General features: G+C 38.9%; 1 protein-coding gene across 1 annotated transcript in view; it reads right to left on the bottom strand.

Annotated features, from left to right (window-relative positions):
* Nucleotides 1-22,050, bottom strand: part of atxn1a (ataxin 1a) — a 119,586-nt gene that overhangs the window by 65,372 nt on the left and 32,164 nt on the right. Inside the window, exon 2 of the mRNA XM_042505915.1 lies at nt 19,518-19,705. The gene's annotated coding sequence lies outside the window, so the exon portion shown is untranslated. The remainder of the gene's footprint in view (nt 1-19,517; nt 19,706-22,050) is intronic.

Here is a 22,050-nt window from a genome sequence, read left to right as displayed (position 1 = left end):
TGAGTAATGGTAAAGCAATATTTGAATATTTTAAATATTGAATTAAATATTAAATTTAGGTTTGAGATTTGGGAAGCTGGACCATATCTGAGTCAGAGTAAAGTCAAAAATGTATTTGAAAATAAACAGAGAAAGTGAGAGAGAGAGATGAAATAAAACGGTAGACAGCAGTAGATCTGCGGTCTTATTTCCTTTACTGAGCTGTTTGTACTGGAATCTGTGGAATGTCTTATGTAAATAGGAAGAATGAAAACAACCTTCAAGAAGTCATCCATACATCATCTGAGTAAAAACCTTTCTTTGTATCAATCCTGGCTGTCATCTCCATCTTTTCCTTTCAAGTTAAAACATCAGCAAAAAGACACAATTGCTGCCGTTTGACATGCTCAACATAGCATGCATTCCCTGCAGAGTGTGCTGGTTATTAGAGCACCATTCATCAACTCCTGTCACTGAGACAAGGACAGAGACCCGTCTCACTGCCAACACTGAGCCGCAATATACATCTAACACGCTTCAAATATTCATTTGAATTGGCAGCAGCTACTAATACATGAAACTAAATCTATACAAACAAGAAGCACTGTGGCCAGCCCGCCCTGCGTTTATCTGGAGGTCTGAGTGACAGGCAGGAAGAGACAGCAGAGGGCACAGCCGCTGTCAGCGATAAGCCCCGGGTGATAGACGACGGGGGTGAGGGAAGAATATGTGTAAAAGTATTTTCCCACTTGTTCCTACATGTCTGTGACTGTTGATCAGTCATTACCAGTGGGTGGTAAACAGTGTAGTATTATGACCTCTGTTTGGGATGATGGTGGGAGGTAGACTGCATGTACAGCATGTGTGTTTTACTGTCATCATACAACGCCTCTCTGTTTCTCTCTGTCTGAACTTTGATGCAGTGTGTGTTTGAAATGAAGAGTTGATGATTTAGATCATCAAGCTTTTGGAGACAGCCTAAAATGGCAATTTGATGAGCTAAAGTTCTTGGCACTATGGCTTTATTTGGCAGCCTTTGAGGTTGCCGGTTGGCACCATTGGACATATGTCGTTCAGTGAGTCTTCTGCAAAGGACCTATTCTGTTGTTTAGGTATGAGAATTTGTTGTTTCTTTCTTTTTTTCTATTCTTTTTTTTTTAAATGGAAAAACAATAAAAGAAAGAAGTTCCTTTTTGAGCAGATAATTTATCCTGCTAGGAAACAGGAAATAGAAAGTGGTCAAGAAATGATTATTTACTTGTTTTCCAGAACTATTGAAAGCATGTTTAATGCTTAAGTACAGCTGTAAAATGACAGACTTTATACTTATAAAGGTCTGGTGTATCGAAGGTGCTCTTTTCTCTTTAAATAATGGAGACAGCATAAACTATTTACACTGATGTAGTGGGCAATTTGCCAGTTTACTGTAACTAAAGATTAAAGTATTTTTTAGCCTCAGTGTGTCCTTCTGTATTTGCTTTTGCAGATCTGGGTGGAGCTTTATCAAAGAAATGCTAGTGAGGGAGTTGGGACGAAGCACAACAGTAAATAATGACTGTCTCAATGCACAGGAGATTTTAGACACAGTAATAGCAGGCTGTAATATGGGCCAAATCTTTCCCCAAGGACAACACTGGATTAACCAACATCACTCAAATCACACAAATGCACACACACACACTGTGCTTCTGGTTCACAAATCAATCTGACCGCTTATCTAATAGAGAACTATAAAGAAGGAAAAAAAGAAGGAAGCAAAGAGAGAGTGTGTGTGAGAAAGAGGAATGGAGGGAGAGAAAAATGAGATCTAAAGAGGGAGAGAAGAGAGAGAGATGGAGAGGGAGCTGAGAAAGAGGACAGGCGTTTCAATAATTCACTAACTCCTGCTTCATTTAGAATAGAATCTGTGCCCAAACTGGACCCGCGTGTCCTCCTCACACGGCACGTCATCGTGGCTCATAAACACTGTGTTTTCTCTAAGTGTGCATTTATGCAAAAGCTCACAAAAGGATGACTGTGTGTGCATGGGGGTCTCAGTGCACCTCAGACATGGATTACTATTAAAGGAGTTATGTAGATTCATTAGTATGCCTGGTGCAGTGAGAGGAGAGGGCTGAGAAACAGACTGCTTTACATCTTTATATATAATCGCTCCTTTTCTTCATTCAAGTTTACAGAGTCCAGAGTGCTCTGTACCTGAGAAAACAGACACAGCCATGACCCCACTAAAAATACCTACACAAAGCTGGCAACAGAATAACTCCTGGGTGTTTGTGTGTGTGCATGTATGTGTGCAGCAACAGAAGTCAATAGTCCTGAACACAGAAACAGACAGCTGGAACCTTGACTTACTGCTGCAACTGAGAGCCATGTCTGCAGCTTTGCTCATGCATCCTCGTGTGATGGGATGATGTGCATGCACTGCCCCATGCTGAACACTTTCCAGGAATTGTGCAGCTTCCCTCTGAAATTTGCAACGAAGACAGTAGAAGGGAAACAAACACTGTTCCCTGAAAGCAATTACTCGAAATGTCAACCAGCTGAAGATAACAAGCAGAAAAATATTACTGTTTTGTGGGTAAAAGTTTCATCATATACACTATATATGTACTGTATGTATAAATGAGCTAATCAGGCGGCAGATCAAACAGACCAGATGGAAAGACGAGAGAACACTAATAGCATACAGGAGGAGGAGTGTGTGTGTGTGTGTGTGTGTGTGTGTGTTAGTGAGTATGTGCAGCTATGACACGTTTGTATTCGTAATGATTTACAAGTGTGTGTGTGTCTTCTGCTGTCATTCACGGTGACCTGCAGCAGCAGGCGTTTCTGTTATGTAATCCTTGCTGTCAAACGTATTCACACACACCTCCGCACTCGCACACACACCCGTACGTACTGTATCATACACACACACACACACACACTTGCCAGCGCCTTCAAGCAGCTCAGAGGTTATTCTGGAGTCGTGGTGAGAAAACCCGGTGTGGTATCTCTGCACAATCAAGACAGGAGCGTTCCCTCCAACAGCACGTAAATAACTAACTAGTGTAATTAATGGTTCAATTATGAGGTCTGCTTTGCTCTCATATATACTAATGCTTCTTTAATTTCGGGACGACCTATTAAAAGTCTTCTATGAGGAATGTGTAAAACAGATATCATTTTCAGTTTAAAAAAAATGTTTTACTTTGCACAGTAACAGTGTTGACTCACCTCTCTATTTATGGCAGTCTATTTACACATGCATTTGATTCACTGTCCATTTTCCAGCCACAAACTCTGCTTTAACACATATTTAAGAATGTGACATGACAGCAGATCTATCCTCCCTCGCTGTGTATGTTTACGTAACCTCTCTTGCACCAGTCAACGCAGCCTGCAGTTATGTACAGTGGCAGGCTCACGGCATTGTGCTGCTCCGTGATGTGTACAGCACATTCTCTATCTGAGGCTATCACAATACTGTATGAAGTCCCACCAGAGTGTAGCACCGCAGCACTGAATTATTGCTGAGAAGGGGGCCGTGTTGTAAAATGCATTCAAGGTCCAAAGACATTTTATTTAAAGGAGAGATGGTGAAAATATGAAGAGGGCTATGAAGATTTATTTTCTTCTGTATAATTCAGCTGCCGATGCTATATGCATTTCTTCGGAGGCCAAATAATTTCTTCTACCAAGAGTTAGATACAGTGCACTTTCTTTTGGGCTAAAGATAAAAACTAGAATGTGGAGGCTTATGCAAACCCTTTATAATGTGTTGATAGATTGTTTTTAAATATATGTTATGTTATGTGTATATTGATGCAGATGTTGCCCAAAATATTCACCTTTGATGGTGGGAGGCACCTTCTGACAGGTGAAATTCCCCCTGACAGTGGGACTGACTGCAGTGACAGCTCTTGGCCTCTGATTAGCCACAACTGAGAAGGTGTTGTCTGCATGTCTTTTGGAATATTATTTGTTCCTTCACCCTCTGATGAGGGTATAAGGACCAAAACATTGTTTATTTAAAAGAAGTTTATTGCAAGTAGTAATAGCACAATGTGATGGAACTCCTGTCTCTTATAATTGGGCTGGAGCTAAAATGAGGAAAGTTTATCAATTGATTAGTCAATCATCATAATAATAATAATAATTGCAGGGTTTCCCAAACAGTCATTTATTTGTGGCGGAACGCCCCAATTACAGTATTTGCCACCAGATATAGATTTACTATTTGTGGAGGAGCTTTACCGTTCATTAGATGCACTTCTTTTTTTTTCTTATATATATATATCTACAATTCTGAGAGTGCCACACTCACACACAGAGGAAATTGTCTGCATTCTCATGAAAACCATGCACCCCGCAGTCCAGCACTTCGTTAAAAAGTTTGCTTTAACTCCTTTTTGCAGAAGCTCCTCCTCCTATCCATCGATCTAATCTGTTCCATTCTGAATAATCCAACCACAAACTAATAGTCTATTCAATTCATCACCCTGCAACTCAAACAAAAATCATGAAGAGTTCTGCCTGGGCTGCATTCATGGAAAACCAGCAAAAAACCTCCAAAATCATGGAGGAAACATAGAATGATCAGAAAGGGACACAAACACACAAAAAGAAAGTTTGACGATACCACCACACACAGATTCTAATTATGTGGGGAACCTGGACCTGGAAACCATTTTGGGTAATTTAAGAAAAAATCCCACGTATTTGCTGGTTTCAACTTCTCAGATGTGAGGATGTACAGCTTTTATTTGTTATATATGACATTACATTTAATATTGTCATTATTTGGACTGTAAGTTGGATGAATTCAGCAATTTGATGGTGTCTTTGAGCTCTAGAAAACTGTGATCAGCATTTCTTTGGGATGGTAACAGAGCTAGAGCACCAGAAACAAATGCAGAGTGGTCATGGTTGATTCTTTTTTTGTTAGTGTGTACAAACAAATAGCTTAAGTTTGAAAATCTCTCAGGTTGAAAAATGTCTGCTGGCTATCACCCTGGATGATTCCATTAAAATCCCTCAACCGAAGCCCATCTGCCATTGTTATACCATTCAGGAAGCCACAGGGCGCCACATTAGCCCCAAGTTCACTCTGTTCCCCCAAGTGAAGGAAAACTAGTTTGGCTCAATGGGCTATTAGCCCACACCTCTCCACACATAAAAGGATTGAGTACAGCAGCATAAGTGGAGAGTATATGGGGATACTCGTAAGTGGCCATCCATCAGCTCTGCTGTACAGACTGCACTAACACTTCTGTGATGGCGGGAAGGCTTGGTATATATATACAGCAATATACAGGACAAGAATAATGGAGTGATATTTTGAGAGAGACAGCCAGAATCCAAAGGTAAAACCTTTTTTTATATATAAGTTCATTCATATAACACAATTAAGGTGAGACACCTCTGGTGAAATTACTTTTTTCATGCACTGGTGGGATTTTAGGATATTTTGCTTCCATATCATGTCTTCTTTCAGACCACTGGAATTAAAACTTTAAAAATACACATTAAGGTTTTATTTTAGTTCAGATTTCTGTTCTGGAAATATATGCAAAAAGCACATATTTAATTAGTTAACCTCTAAAATGTAAAATTTCAAAAGAAAACTTAAAAAATACAAAGAATAATTATGTTAATGTAGGAATCAAGTAGGGACATTTCATGGTGGTATTAAATGGTTAATTTTTTTCCCCTAGTGTCTTTTTTTTTGTTTAAAAAAAACAAACATACAATACGTATCTTTAAATGCTGTTTTCTCTAAATTAGTTTTTCCTCGCAATCAGAGCAAAAAATCTCAACATTAGTGGCACTTACACACTCCAGATGTTCCAGTTTTATTCTTATCTGTATCCTAATGGTCTTTACTGAGGGTTTATTTAATACATCATTCATATTTACATTTTATTCCTAAAAAAAAAAAAGAAAAGATAACTGTGGACAGTATTTTGTGATTTATGGGGTGGTAAAAAAAAAGAGATGGACAAAATTCCCTCTATAAAAAATCTAAAAAAAAAAATAAAAAATTTTGAATTTTGAACCTGGTTTTATCAAATGCTCATATTTTTGGTTTGGAAATATATATGTTAATAAATGCATATTTAATTAGATAATGGCTCATTTGCATATTTTACAAACTATATCTATAATCTATTTCAGTCTTTACCCTATTCACACCAAGTGTCTCCTTGGTGTGAATAGGAATACAAAAAATCAGTGTTGACCAAAGTGCACAAGTGCACAAGTTAAAATGAATGCTACAACAACAGCGAATAAAATCACTTAGTATAAAAAAACAAGCATAAGAAGAATAACAAAATAACTGCTAGATGTAGATCTAGATGCTAATGTAGATCTGAAAATGTCCACACAATAATATATAGTACTAACATTAGCTCACTAATAAAAAAAATACAATTGTGAGCACAACAGACATGTTTCTTATTGTGTGAGCAGAGCTGTATATATAAATAAGTTTAACTAAAAACTTAATCTCTCTCTGTGCCTCCTGTAAGTCAGCCTGATTGGTTTTCTCAAGGTAATTCTCACAGAAGGTAGGAAGGTAGGAGGCAGTGATTGGAGCTGAACTCCACTGAACTGAACTGCAAAGGACAGCAGCAGATCACGAGCTTAAACTTGCCAACCAATTTGCCAATTACAAACACCACTTAGTGTCTGCTCAGCCATGCCAACCACAGAATAAAAGGGAATTGACATTGGCTGTTAATGTCACAGTGTTGCAAGGGGGGTATAAGAAAGGGAGACGAGAGGAGAGTGTAGCAAAGTCAGTGGCAAGGAGTTAGAGAGCCATGACGATAAAAGAGAAATAGAGACGCACAGAAAGATGAAAAGGAAAGAAAAATGAAGGGAAAGTTGACTAAGAGGTGAAAAGAGAAGAAGGAAGAGAGGCAACAAGGCCGAGCGCCGGAGTAACATACAGAGAGGCAGTGAGATATGGAGAGCAAACTGTAGGTGGGAGCGAGTGGGTGGTCAGAAAGATGGCACTTTATCATATAGCCAAGTTGTAAAAGCAATAAGCTTTCTATAGGTCTCAGCATAAGGACTTCCTAGGCCCCACAAAGGCCATCCCCATTCATCTCACTAAAAGCTGAAGTTGCTGAACTGAGCTCAACTGCTCCTGGAGGGAAAGTGTTTGTCATCATGAACTCCTGACTACATCGGAACATCAAGGCATACAATGATATACTAAAACACCTGGGAACGCATGCCACTTTGCTTTTTTGCTTTTGAGTTGAGGTTTGCTTTTTTTCATGTCATCATTTTACACATGAAAATGATAGGGCTGCCCCTTGAAAGCCAGAGATTCAGATTATCAGTCAGACATTCCCTCAGTCATTTTGGTCCCCAGATTTTGCTATGGAGTGAGTGCTCTTGACTTTAATGCTACCTTTTGATAAAACGTAGCAGCAGACGTGCTGACAGTGGCACAGAGGAGGAGAGAGAAAAGAACTGCTGCTTAAAGATGGTGAATTTACAGTTCACAGCAACCTAATACAATATAGTCTCGGGCTTTAGTGTGATATCTTGTCTCAGCAAAAAATGTTGTTGCACCATAAACTTGTTTACTTTATAACGTATTACGGCAGAGCCCAATCAGACTTTAAAATCTGTACGGAAAACAAAACAAATAGTCACATTTTCATTGAATAGCCAAATCTGATTTGACTGGCATAATTCTGAGTTGGGTACAGCCCTAAAACTAAAGAAAAGCAAAACTTGGGTATTTTTTCTTTAGAAATGTGATGTTGTAGAACTTGTGACCTTTTCAAAGTCTACAGTAAAACAATTTTCCTAGCATTTTATGACCATTTCAGCTAATCAGTGTTCGCATCCAAATGAAGCACACGTTTTAACCAAATTTTAAGACAACTGGCAAAAGACAATGTGAATTTATGCACTTTTCCATCCACTGATGTTATGTAAAAATGGGAGTTGGTTCATCAAGATGAGCAGTAGGTGATGCTACCTCTCCAATGAGGTGCCACTGCAGAAGTGGGCGCTGTGAGATAGCGTTATGAGAAGAGCAGCAGTCAAACCTCAAATGAAGGAAAGCATTGGATTATAATAATAAAGAGCAAACTGGACAATAGAAGTGGAGAGTTTTAGAAGACTAATATTATAGTTGTTAGAGCTAGCTCTTGGAAGAGTTTTGGTAACAGCACTGTGTGCATAAGCGCGTTAAAAGCCATCCAGAGACGACTAAGAGCTTTTTAGTGGCCTATACAATGACGGTATATCATTTATTTGCTGTACCTGTTTCAATAACATAAATAAGGCTCCCACACATTGCCATGGACAAAATTTTTTAAAACCTTTCTATGACTTTTTAAGGACTCATCATAAACAAAAAATGTCTTGGCTCACTTTCCAGGCTTTTTTCAACCGTATCAGATCCAAACTCTAGTATCAGCTGAAGGGAGAGACAAAGAATGGGGATAAAATTAAGAAACGCACCTGATGGTAAAACAAAATTGACACACATCTGCATATTTTAGAGCTATGTTATGTCAGCAGCTACAGAAAATAATTTGGCATAATGTTACATTATGTAGAGGGTTATCTAACGGAGATTACTGTAACAATTTCATTACGCACAACAAAATTGCATGACTTTTCCAAAACTTTCAACAATTCTTACTAATTAAAGATTTTTTGCAATAAATGTTTTTTTTTGTTGTTTTTTTTTTTAATTTTGGCATTTCCAGTCTATAATGCACAAATTTAAAATGTGCATAAAAAGAGGTAGATGGAAATGCACCTAGTGTAAGGGTGTGTCGTGTCAGGTTTCATAGACATTCTGTGCATACCAACCATGAAAAACTATCATAATCAAATTGCTCGTAAAAGGCAACAGGAAATTAGTAGTTCCTTGATTATACAGATGACATTTGTGCCAAGAAACTATACAGGTACCTCAACTGACAGAGTAATCTGTAAATTATCTCATTTGCATGACTTGTCGGGCCTGTGTGCAGGTAATTATCGTCCTCTGATGTGATCACTCCCGCCAGTCACCACACACCCGTCCCCTTCAGATCTCCCCTATTTCCTCTTCTCCCTTGTCTCTCTCTCTCTCTCTCTCTCTCTCTGCACACTTATACTGGAGGTGTGATTGCATTAAGCCGCAGAGAGCGAGGGCATCCCCGGGGCCGCGGTAATGCACAGAACAGAATGTACAGAGTAGTGACTGTGAAGGAGAGCAAGAGAAAGGTTGGAGTGGGGGGCATCCATTACTATAATCATTTTACCTCACTTGGAAAGGTGGCTCTCAAAGCCGCTGCCATGAAAGGAAGAAGACCAAGAAGACAGAGAGAGAGATGAGTGGAGGAAAAAGCCTCTCATGGCTGTTAGTAAATCTAAAGCGCAACTTCATTTTTCAACCTTTATTGCTTTCTCTCACGAGCACCCAGAGCATCCACACAATAACCAAAGACATTTCAGTGGTATATTAGTGTCCCCGTAGCGCGTTTGTAATATCCTTTAGGTATCCTGAGACGTGCATTTTCGATGATAGCAATTAACAAGTCCAGTCAAAGCTCGACAGCAAACACAGCTTTAAACATTAGTCACTTTTCAGGTTAAAACGCACAAACCATAAATCAAAAGTGCTAATTTTCTCAACCTGCTTACAACCAACCGGTGAATTCCTACAATGAATACAATAAAACAAATGCCACACAAAAAGCAATAAGTTGCCTCCATGAAAACAATGAGGGATATCTTTCAAAGTGGGGGCGGAGGACAGGGAATACCCTGAAGGAATAACATCTAATGCAATCAGATCGCTCTGGCCAATTAGACGGCGCTAGCCCAGCCAGAGATGATGTCAGTCATCATTACTCATTGCTTAATGCCATGGAGCAAAAGGGAATCAAGAGCAAACAAAGAAAAGAGCAACAAAAGTGGGTTGGAGTTGGGAAGGACAGTGGATTAATCACGCCGAAAGCAGACTTATTTGAATAATGGCACCCACACAGAGTAGAATAACACACACACTTCTCTTTAGTTCCTAAAACACACACTTTATCAAGCTCTTAAATACCAATTTAAGAGTAAGCGCTTGGTTACATTAAGTCACTCTAACAAAGATACAGTACACGCCACAAAAATGCAGACACAAGCATCCGCCCCCATCCCCTCACACACACACACACACACACACATTTGCAGACACACAGAATGTTCCAGCACATGTATGGTTCATTAGTAACGACCTACAGCAACATGTTTTTCCATGCTGCTGGCCAAATTCCAGTCAATACCCCGCAGCTTCACATGACATTTCACAGCTCTCGTACATCTGCATTCAGCATGTTGTGGTGCACAAACACAAACTACCTCTTACATACATACGCCCCCGCCACTGTCCAGTATACACACGCACAGATGCAGACACGTATAGATGAAGGTATATGCTGTATTAACACAACAAACATGCTGACAGGCATGCACAACTACACACTTGCAGAAAGACACACACAGTGATGTTTATCAGGGCTGTGTTATGGAACACGGAGGTTGAGCCAAGCAGACATACACACATTGATTAGCTCCTATGGGGGAAGCCACTGGCCCCCTGTATGATTATTAAACCTGACTTCAACATCCCTCTCTTGTAAACAGACGGCACCTGTATGAAACATCAGGAGCTGCTGCAGAAGTTTACTGTAAAATTGTTATTTGATTTTTATTTTGTGGTTCTCAGAACACAAAGAGCCTTTTTTTCACCCTCTGAAATACTCTTTTATGAGTCTATCAACTGTGCACAAAAAAACTGCTGTTTTTATCAATACTATGACATAACTACTTTGTCTGGCGATAGAGAAGGACAGAAGATGTATTGTGCTGCTGTGCGGCGGAGCATTGCAACCTTGCAAAAAGGTGTATAAAACAGCTTCTGGTCTGGACCACATATAAGGTTGCTTGGTATTAAAACTGGATTGTGAGTGATTTCAATGTAAATTTGTTGGAGTGACTTAATTAAAACCAACATATATAAATATAAACTTTTTTTTGCTCTTTGTAACTCTAATTACAAGTGAGGAAATAGAGTATTCACAGTGCGTGTAATCTGCTTGAAATTCATATACAATTTTTTTTGTGCTTGAATATCCAATCATCACTTCAGTGAATGTCATGTAAGAGAGGCAACAAAAAACAAATGGAATGGTCAGAGTTATGATATCGACATTTAAGTGTGTTGATTGATTACACTAAGTAACATGCATGAAAGTTTCCCACCTTAAAAGCTGCCGACAGTAGCCTTTGAGTGACACAGTGGATTAAATTACTTTGTCTCAGTCCATAGTTGCTAACTTTTAACTAGTAAAAAGGAAAAGCATCCTTTCATTTTACTGTTATAGTTGCCTAACGTGTGTAAACTGGCCACTGTGGGAACAGTCATTACATAACCTTAAAACTAAACATAACTTAACAGTTGCGTGCGCGTTATAAATCCAGCCCTACAGCCCTGGAAACACAGGTATGCACATGGCAACCAGACCATCTAAATGCATGCATCATGTTAGTTTGTAACTAGGAATGGGACCAAATGAAAATTTCATGTCATGAAAATCTCAGCTCAAATCAGTTTGAGTAACAATATTATTGTGATTATCAACAAATGCTTAAAACTCTTTAAATAGTACTAAAACATACTGGAATCACTTTACCTTACATTTTACTGAGAAACAAATATTTGTTTTGCATCACAGATAGGACTCAAATCCTTTCCTAGAGAACATCATTTCTATTGAAAACAAACTATGTTAAGAAGCCAGGCTTTTCATCTATTTGATAGGCTTCATGTCTTTTGAAAGGAAATATGCCAATGATCTCTTGAGATCTTCTCCGTTGTAGGAGAGTGGCGCATATGCAGCCTGTTTTTGCAAAGTCTCTTTAATTGTTGGTTGCTCAGCAGTCTCTTTGGGTGCAATATTCACGATTATTCAGATAGAGAAAATTCATCACGATCGACTTATTGTGTATTGGTAAAGATTTTCAATCATCCATGTCATGGTAATTCTAGGTGCTAAATCAAAAGCAACTGCACTTGCTTTAGTTTCTTGAAGACGTTTAACCTCTCATCTAAAAAGCCTCTTTAGTTCAGATCTGATGAGGCCTCTTGGATGAAAGCGTCTTCGAGAAACTCAAGTCCAATGATTTAGCACCTATAAAAACTTATTGTGTGTTTTTTATTGTAATCTGCAATTCAACCTTTAAAAAAATGTAATGTATTTAATGTATTATCCTTTTCTTTCTTCGTGTCAGTTGCATGAAGTCACACTAAAAGCTTGTTAAAGCAAGTTAGTAAGTTAAATCTGATTTATATAGCTCGTTAAAAACTTTCTAGTTCCGGTATCGTCTCTTCTGCACTGCTGACTCTTCCATCTCGAGACAGTATTTCTTATTTTCTAACATTCATACAAATCTGTGAAATATCCTAAAAAATGCCCTCTTTCCTTCTCTCTTGTTAAGAGTTGCTACACACACAATAGGCAGCCCCAGGTCCGCTCTTTTGAGAACGTCACTCTTTTCATTCTCTCCTCCACTCTGCATTTCTCTGCCTGCTCTCCTCTCTACCTCTCTCTTCTCTTAGTAATCCAGAAAAAAAAGAGCAGTCTGGATGAACTCTGCGACACTGGGCAAGGTAATTAACTAATTGCTTAGTGTGCAGAGACAGCCACAGTATGTGTGTGTCAGAGAGTGTGTTTGGGGAGAGGGGCAGCATGATAAGTAAAGACGACGAGACAAAACTGAGACTGAGTGAGACACTCGGGAGGCGGGCGGTAATAGAGGACAGACGAAACAAGGCAGTCAGAAGAAAGGAAAGGAAAAGAGAGATACAAAGAAAATAGGATGAATCAGTGTTAAAATGTGTCTTGATTTAATCATTTCTCCCTGTCTGTGGCCAGTACCACATTAGAAGTTTCATTTTAATATGCAAGTTACCACTCAATTCTTTTCCTTGTCTCTCGTCATTCTTTTACTCCCGTATTAGCCGTCCCTTCGCACGACTCCCTTGTCCTCATGTATCTTACTTTCCCCCTGCCCCTCCCTCCCTCTCTCTATCTCTCTCCCTGCTTCATTCCTGGGCAGCTGCTGTAGCAGTTGGCAGTCTCAGGTGTGTGTATATGTGTGTGTGTGTGTGTGTGTTTCCCCTTGCTCTCCAAACCCAATTCAATCCCACTATGAGAGCAGGGGCCCAGATCAAATAAAGCAGAGCGCAGCTATTACAAGGAAAGAGAGAAGGGGAAATCCATGCTCACACACAGAGAGACAGAAGGGACCTTTCCATTTACTCAGGTTGCTTAACCCTCTGAAGGCAGCAATTTGCACAGAATGTAACAGGTGTGTTACTACAGGAAACTTATGAGTGGAGTTTAAAGGAATTTCTTGTATTAACTAGGGGTGGGACAAAATATCGATATTGCAATATATTGTGAGACGTTAACGGTACACTGGCACCAAATATCTATATTTTCATTAAAACATACAGGCACTCTAAACTCTAAAGTGAACAGCAGAGGAAGATGGGGAAGAAGAAGAAAAAACAAACACTCACAGAGCAAAGAATTGCGGACAGCAGCGAAAAACAAATCAGTAGCTGCATCCCAAGTCTCCGCCGGGCCACACTGCCTGCATGAGCAGCATGTGTGCGTTGCAGAACTTATTTTTTATATTTTGGTGCCTGTAATAACAGATTAGAGCAGCCACACTGAGCACACTCTCTGCTACTCAACTGCTGAACATCTAGAGAAATAGAGTCTCACCGATTTTTACGTAGAGACATGCACGGTTTTCTGCAAAAATGGACAGTGAACATGGAGTTTTAATGGTCATACTGACTTTATACCTCCTTTCACTACAGTTTCAATGTTTTTTCCCATCACAGACATGAAGAAATACAAATACATCTACTTTACTCAACTTTTCCCATCTGTGTTTAAAAATAAAAGCTCTCTGACAACGTTTCTCTTTATAGAATCCCATTAGTTGTTAACAAAAGGCATTTTATTGTGAAAAATTTGCAGGGCCATGTTGTTGACAATACAATGGCTTGCAAGGCCCCATAAATGAGTGGAATATGTGCTATGTGCTATATAAATGTGGAAATACAGCAGTATCACACCAACTCCAGAACGGTTCTGCTTTTTGGCAGTTTGGCCTTTTGCATTTTTACACTGGAATGATGCCTCACGTCATGGAAAAGTCTCAGTCAGTGTGTGTAAGAGGCACTATGCTAAGATTATGCACTTTGTTGTGTGTTGTTTCATTTCAGTTGTCAAATTCCTTAATGCAGTGAATAAAACCATAAGTACTGCTTTTTGCCTTTTGAGGGGTATTTTTTCTTCTTTAGTAACAAATGTTGTGATATATCGTAGATGAATTATCTCGCAATATATTGATTATCGAAGAATCGCAATATCATGAAAGTATCGCATTATGAGTAACAATGTGATTCCCATCCCTAGTATTAACGCCAGCTTTCAGCAGGCCGCTGGATCAACATAAACTTTTCTGATGTTAGGCTGAGTTTATTTTAAAGTGAGCATTTGTTCAAGGACTGATACCCCCTGGCATTGTTGGACATCTAAAGGCTCTTGTGAAGCTTTATTATAGGGAGAGCATTGCAGGGTTAATTGGTAATTTGACATCTTTGAGATTACTGTGAGCCATTGCTGCAGGCTGCATTGAGTCTCACCAAGAGAAAGTGGGTGGGAGTAATTTCAGTTTCAAATGAAAAAAAAAAAAATCAATCTCTGAAAATTGATTGAATCCATATAAAGCTGTCAGATTTCCCCTGCAAGACATAAATAAGTTTACTCGTTCTCCCGTATCACAGCCCAGTTCTGCAATAATGAAATCAAAGCCAAGAGTATTTTGCAAACATGCCCCGGGGATTATCTGAATTTAAAGTTACAGTTGGCCAGTAATGTAAGACAGTTAATGAGCAGATCAATGTGATGCTCCCAGTCTAGAAACAGCAGACAGGGCTGATTCTGTTCCTTGTTTCTGTAAATCCTGACCATTTAGGTGACAGGACTCAATTTGGCTACAAACACAAAGTGGTAAAACAATGGTAAACTAGTAAGGTGGTGTGTGACCAGGTGTGTCTGGGGGGTTTTAGGTGGGGTACAGAAAGTGCAGGGCAGTGTGACCAGTGTGTATGCCAGTAGATAAACAAAGAGGAGTTAAATCTAACCCAATTGTTTCTTCATTGCAGATTCTGCAGTTCAAAATGAGACCGAACTTTTCTATGGATATCTGTCTTTGTGCCACGACAAAAAGGCAAAATTTGGCCTGCAGCAGAGGGGTCAGGCCTATGTTTAGCTTAGCCAGTTGCCAGAGATACCTTTTGCAATGTGATGTTGTTGATGACTAGCGGCCATTGAGAAAAGTCCTAACTTAGTTAAAAGTTAGGAGTTTGAGTCAAATGTGCACCAAAAACATTAGGCTGATAGGTTCAGTAGTTTGCAAGATCAGCTGGGGACAGACAGATGCACGTATACACACACACACACACACCCTTAAATTCCCTTAAAAGAAAAGCTCAATTAAACCCCACAGCCCTGTGCAATAATTACAAACTGTCTCCAGTCAATTTAACAGATGACACTGTTCTTTCCAAATATGCAAAGCCTATTACAAAGAAAAAAATAAGAATGTATGCCAAATCATTACCACTTTTTGTGTTAAATATACACAAATTTCATCATTTTTGGCAATTCTGGCTAGGCAAACCTGTTAACTTGCATAAGAATACTCCACCAACTTACAATAACTTAATGTAGGGCACCTTTAATCTCAAAACAGTGAGCATCATTTTGCTATGGTTTGCAGATTAATCAATGTTTCCTAGAAAAGGGGTGAAACGATGTGCAACAGGTTTTGAAGTATGTTTTCTCCCATTTGGTGGTGTGTCAGAGGTTTATCTAATCAGCAGCAGTGCGTATATAAACCAAATCTTGGAAAATCTTTACTTACTGTATCTAAATATTTTGTTTTTATGTGACACTTCCTTTGGCAATGAAGATACTAGTTATCCCAAAATGAAGCCTCATTTAATTAAACTGAATAAACCCTGCAGTACTAGCAGGCTGTGCACCTGCTTTACACAGAAGGATGTTTAACGCATGACCGTTTCTGTTTAAATATATCTTTTGCTACATTTTGTCAGAGCTAAACTCAGCTCTCTTTGCACATTGAACATCACAGTATATTAAAAACAGTGATTTTTTTAAAAATGCAGCTGGGAAGAACAGCTCCAGTCCAACAACGATCTGTCAATAATATAACTTGACATGGGATTTTCCAAAAGTATACAGGCACTGCGAGACAAATCATTATTAGAAGAAAATCCTCTGGTTGATCTTGTTTTTCATATTGCTCTGCCCTAAACACAAAGTCTTTATAAAAAAGATATTTTTTAAAAAAAAAGATAAATTAAAAAGTAAAATAGCTCAGATGTGGCAAAAACAACAATATGTATTGTTTCTCAGAGTGGATTCAACGTAAAAATCATATTAGAGTGATCAATCGTTAGAACACACAAGCAAACCACAAGCCACATTAGCACCAGCTCAACTCCCACTCATAAAAAGTACAGTATTACTTAATAGTGTGATTATTCTGAAGTTGAACTTGCTGTAAACCTTGCCAAACACATTAACACATTTGTTAAATGTTGGGCGATTGGATTCTGACTCTACATCCTCAACAGGCGGCGAGACAACAATGGATCCATCCCCTATATACAGACTGACAGACTGTATATGGTTCCCCCATTAACATCCATTTTCTGACATGTGTTGATCGCCACGACTTGCCGCCCAGCGTCATTGTTTGAGCTTCGAGACTGTCAGCCCTCCATCTGCTCATTTCGGAGGCTTTTTTTGCTAAGAGAAAGGCGACTGTCAACAGCGCATTTACAAAAGAGAGGGGGAGCAGAAAGAAGCAGGGGGTGTAAATGTGTAATTTCCATTCAACAAGACTGATGGGTGAAGAAAGGAGGAGACGGGGAGGAGAAAGGAGAGAGGGAGGGAAGGAAGGGCACAGAGAGGTTGAAACTCTGTGAGTGAGAAAACATAAAAAAATTACTTGGAAGGCTACTTTATATTCAGCATTTTTATTTAATTACCTACTTTCCTTGCATTTGTTTCATCTAAATCTTACCTTTCCTTTATACTTTCTCTCAGAAGGTCTCTTTATTTCATGCCCCCTCTTTGCTACTGCGCTCTGAATTGGTACAAAGTTAATTTAATAAACTAATTAGTCCGTACTTCAAAACATATTTGTATAGTTATGAAGATAAGTCCCTGAGCACGCTGAGGTACCTCACAGCTGAATCTAATGATGCTGTTGGTAAGTCAAGTACAACCGTACATCGCTGAAGGGTGATAAACAAAAAACTGTGGAGTCACAAGCAGGTATGCTGCAACTGGGACTCAGAGGACACTTCTCTTTGGGTTAAGGGTTCTTTTTTTAACCAATTAGTCATCTGAATATCAGCAGTTTAATCGAAAATTGGAAAAATGAAATCCAGTCTGTGCTTTGGGTGTGTTTGTGTGTATCTTTTTCTCTCATTTAATGCATCTTCCGTAAAGATAACCCCATCCGAGACATGAGGCGCAGCAGGAGGCAGAGGAGACAAGATTGGTCACAGCAGAGTTTTAGGACAGAGGAGACGAAAGGACATGAGTGGAGTAAGAGATGCGTTCAATGAGACGAAAGGCAAGGATTGGCTTCCTCACTGTTCTCAGTAAGCCCCTCTATTCATTCGACTCTCTCTCATAGGGGGCAGGAAGCTTCGACACACAGCTGGTGAGACGGAGATAAAGGACCGACGGAGGAGCTTCAATGGATACAGTGGAGGGTGAAGATACAGAGAGGAGGAGGAGAGGAGACAGCTCAGATACAGAATGGATAGAGACGAAGAGGAGGGGAGAGAGTTTGGAAGAAGAGAAAGTTGAGAGACATCAGAGGGAGGGTCAAGAAAACAATCAAAAGACAAATCAAATGAATACAAGAAGAGAGGAGGAACGGATAGGAGCTCAGACAGACCCAGAAAAGTTCATCCTCTAGACCACAGAAAAATACATAAACCAGAATACTTAAAAAAGCATATCACTTCTTCTTATATATGGTGGTGTAATATAACAAAGTAATAATGCTTTGTTACAACTGTTAAGGTTTTTCGGGGAATAAAGTATTTTACATTTCTGTCAACTTTTACTTTTACTCCACTACATTTCTTACATGAAATGTATATTTTTACTCAGCTAGCTTTCCTCTACGCATCTTGGTTGCTTACTATAAAGTAAGGAATGAGGGGAGGATGAACAGAGGAATGAAGGAATGAGAGGAGAACTGGATATTGTTTGTGAAATCCTTTAAGTTGTGAGGAGGACCTTGTTTTTATTCAAGTGTAATGTATGTTTAATTTTCAGGGTGGTGTGCATTACTTACTTTGTATTACCAGCATTCACTTATTACAAATAAGAACAAGATACATTGTTGCCTCTTAGTTCTGGTCCTTTTTGTGTTCATACTGTCTTTCGACTAATGAACCAAGAGGTGTAAGTATGATGTTACATATAGTCATATGGACAGTTAACTAATTTCTTGGACAGTTTCTATAAATGTCATTCTGCATCATCAGCATTACATGCAGTGGGATTACATGTACATGAATAATCTGCTCATGAGGCTTATCCCGGTTATGATCATATTCTGGATATGGTATTTACATGAGCACAGAGAAACTAGGTTATTCACCTTACGTGTATACATCAGAGTACTCCAGTTATCAATCAAATCAATGATAAATGGGTTATTCATGTCCATGTAAAAGCAATGATGGACTCATGCTGAAAAATCTTCTTCTGTTGAGCAACAGTGGGTCAGGCAGCACTTTGCTACATCTCATGTATTTCTCTTTTCAGGTATCACATGAGAGATGACAGAAAAAAATTGCAACTGGAGCTAGTATGTGATGAATTAACACAAACATTTAGAAACATGCTTAAAAAGGGGGTTTGCAGAGTACTATTATGACTGAATAATGACTCTGTGGTCACTACGTTTCGCTGTCAAAATCTGCTGAAGTACAATCAATCGACAAACCACGTTTTAATTTCTTTTAACTTCCTGATTGATTGGAGAAAATCCCAGCAAATCCCATCAAATGCTTATGAATATGTGTTACCATGGTTACCAAATGATCTTGCATATATTTATGCATCTCTTATGCAGGCTTATATGATCAATGCATTAAAGGTTCCCCATCAGCAGATGGATTTAACAGCAGTTTAGCTTTTGAATTCATGTTAAAGTCATATATAAATTCACAGGACTCCTTGGTTGCTCCATTTTGGTGCAGTTCGTTTGTTTGTGATGTGAAAGCTGAGTTTGATTGGCAGCTTTCACACCAGCCAAAACAAACCGCACCAAACAGGCAAATGCAACAGAGTTTGTTGGACTGAACCAAACACAGTATGGATAAGAAGCTTCGGTCCTACCTGAGCAGAGGAGGCAGAGCTACTTGGGCGGAGTAGGTGGAGCCTGCTGCTCAGTTGAGAGCTGACAACCGACTGAAGCTGCAATTCTTGGTGTGAAGTCTGGATCTCTCCACCGATGGGAGGGAAGCGTTCCGGGTGCCTGCGCCGACTGTCCACGTCTGTCTGTCTGCAGGTGCTGTTACCATTCCCTGCAGGGAAACACAGAGATGGAGATAACGTTAACACTATTCTCAAAGTGTTCCTTACTGTATTCTACTATTTCTCCTGCATGATTATTGCTTGTTCTAGCTCAATTATCACTACATAATAACCAAATCCCCTGCTATGCAATTAACCTTCAGCCAACTGTTATTTTCCACAAAATGATCTGTGTTCAGTTTTAATGACAGTTGTGCAGACTATTATGTGAGGTAGAGACACTCAGACTACTACTAATATGCTCATTTATATAAGTATTTCACTGCTGGAAAGATGGTATTTTCATAAAATTATGGCTGTCTATGCAGAAGAAAGATGCAAACACTTTTGAAATTGGTGCTACATGACCAGAAAAAACAGTGAAAAACGACTGTGGTATTCACTTTTGCTCAAGAGGTAGAAAACAACTACCATAATGCACAGCGCCGGACTGAACCAACAAACACAGGAACATAAAAAGGAACATAGATACATTGTTATATACAGTATTTTGCTACCAACACACTCCTTTTCGATGGTGATGAAAGATCCGTGTTAAATAATTCTCAAATATTCCTTGATGACACAGCTCATCCAACATTTTTGTTGTTCTATATTTTTGTCAAACTGTTTTTCTATTCAGCCAGATAAAGAATTACAGGTGTCCATCTCTGCATAAAAACATCCTATTTCATGTGCAACTGTGCATTCATTTCTTTCATTATGTACGCCTGTACACCTCTGAGTCAACTGTTTCATTGTAGCAGGTTGATCTTGCAACCCAGAAATAGTTGCCATTTATATATAATAAAGCGGATTCAAAGTAAATCAACATCTAAAGAAAAGCATATACAGTAAAGTTAAGGAGATACAAGTGGCATATGCAACGGCTGTTTATACAAACATATATGGTTACTTAAGTGACTAAATGTGTGTAAATACTGATAGATACAACTTGTTGACTTTGGATGCATGTTTTTTGTCACCACAGTCGTACTTTATACAGTGTCCCACAGAGATCAACGGAGTCTAATGCTCAAAAGTAACATCCATGCTAGTAGTCGTTGTTCAAGCCTATATGACTTGTGCATCTGTAAATGTGGCTGTGATTTCGTACAGTGGCTATCACTGGTTCCCTGTTGTGCTATTCCCTCTCTCACTCTCTCAGGAGTATTCAGAACAAACACCCATGCTATTTATACACTGACGCCCCATCGGCATGGCAACCACGCTTTGTTTACCCGCATGAGACACTGGTTAGAGGCGTGTGTCCTCCTTTTTTCAAAAACTAAAAACATAGTCATTTGGAGGCATTTAGGTCTCTTTCATGAACTTGGCTCACTGTGTGGTGAGGACAGTGTTTCACTTTGACCAAATGCCTCCAGCCAACTGAGAGCTATTATGATGAAATGGAAGCTGGTAAATAAAACTAGGATTTCTCTGGAAACAAAATTTAGTTTGTTTAGTTTGTTTTCCTGTTGTCTAGTTCATAGCCTGATAGACTTGTTGTTAAAATGTAATTACATTTTTTAGCTACAAATAGTTATTTGGGTTTTTTTTCTTTAAAGCACTGAACAGCAACAAAATTTGTCATTAAAGATACACTGATTCAACACCATTTCATAGAAACTGATATTTAAAGAGGGTTGGTGGGGGCATCTGCAGTGAGGGTTTAAGGACACAGGGATGTCATGTGTTGTAATTGTTATTTGTGATATTAGGCTTTATAAATAGAATTTAACTGAATTGGATATTCCATTTTGGTATTGTGCTGAATTATACGATATATTATATGAAAGAGTGGAGCTATGTTGAACAAGTCAACCACAGATGGAAAACTTTTTTAAAAGTCCTGGCATAAGTGACAGCTATTTCACTTTCCCAAATTTGGTATGATAAACAATATAATAATGTATTAAGGCACAGTAATGGGAGTATGTTAACAGGAATATTAGTGGAATATTCATTTCATTAGACATATAAAAAGCTTAGTAGGAATATTATCTTTTTTGGAATAAGGGTAAAAATCAGAATATTTTTTGCATGTGTAACTAGTCAGTGTATTTAAGTCCTGTGATGTCTCTGACAATACTAACAGTATCAAACTTCTCCTTTTCTTCTCTGCAGAAACATCATTTAAGGAAACAAAAGCTATTTTAAGTCAAATAGGTCAAACACTTGCAGTTCAAGCACGGCTATAACTTCTGTTTACAACTAGCACTTAATATCAAACTACTCCAGTGACACTCGACAGTAGCCTTGAGCAGAGGACGGTTGTATCATGTATCACTAAGGTGTGAATCTAACTTTAAAACCATGTTGCGGGGTGTTCTCATACAGGCGCGAGTTAATCTTC

This window comes from Plectropomus leopardus, chromosome 18 (genome assembly GCF_008729295.1).
Source record: "Plectropomus leopardus isolate mb chromosome 18, YSFRI_Pleo_2.0, whole genome shotgun sequence".
Taxonomy (NCBI): Eukaryota; Metazoa; Chordata; class Actinopteri; order Perciformes; family Serranidae; genus Plectropomus; species Plectropomus leopardus.
Note: the sequence above shows the minus strand (reverse complement) of the source record. Positions and strands in the feature narration are given on the sequence as shown.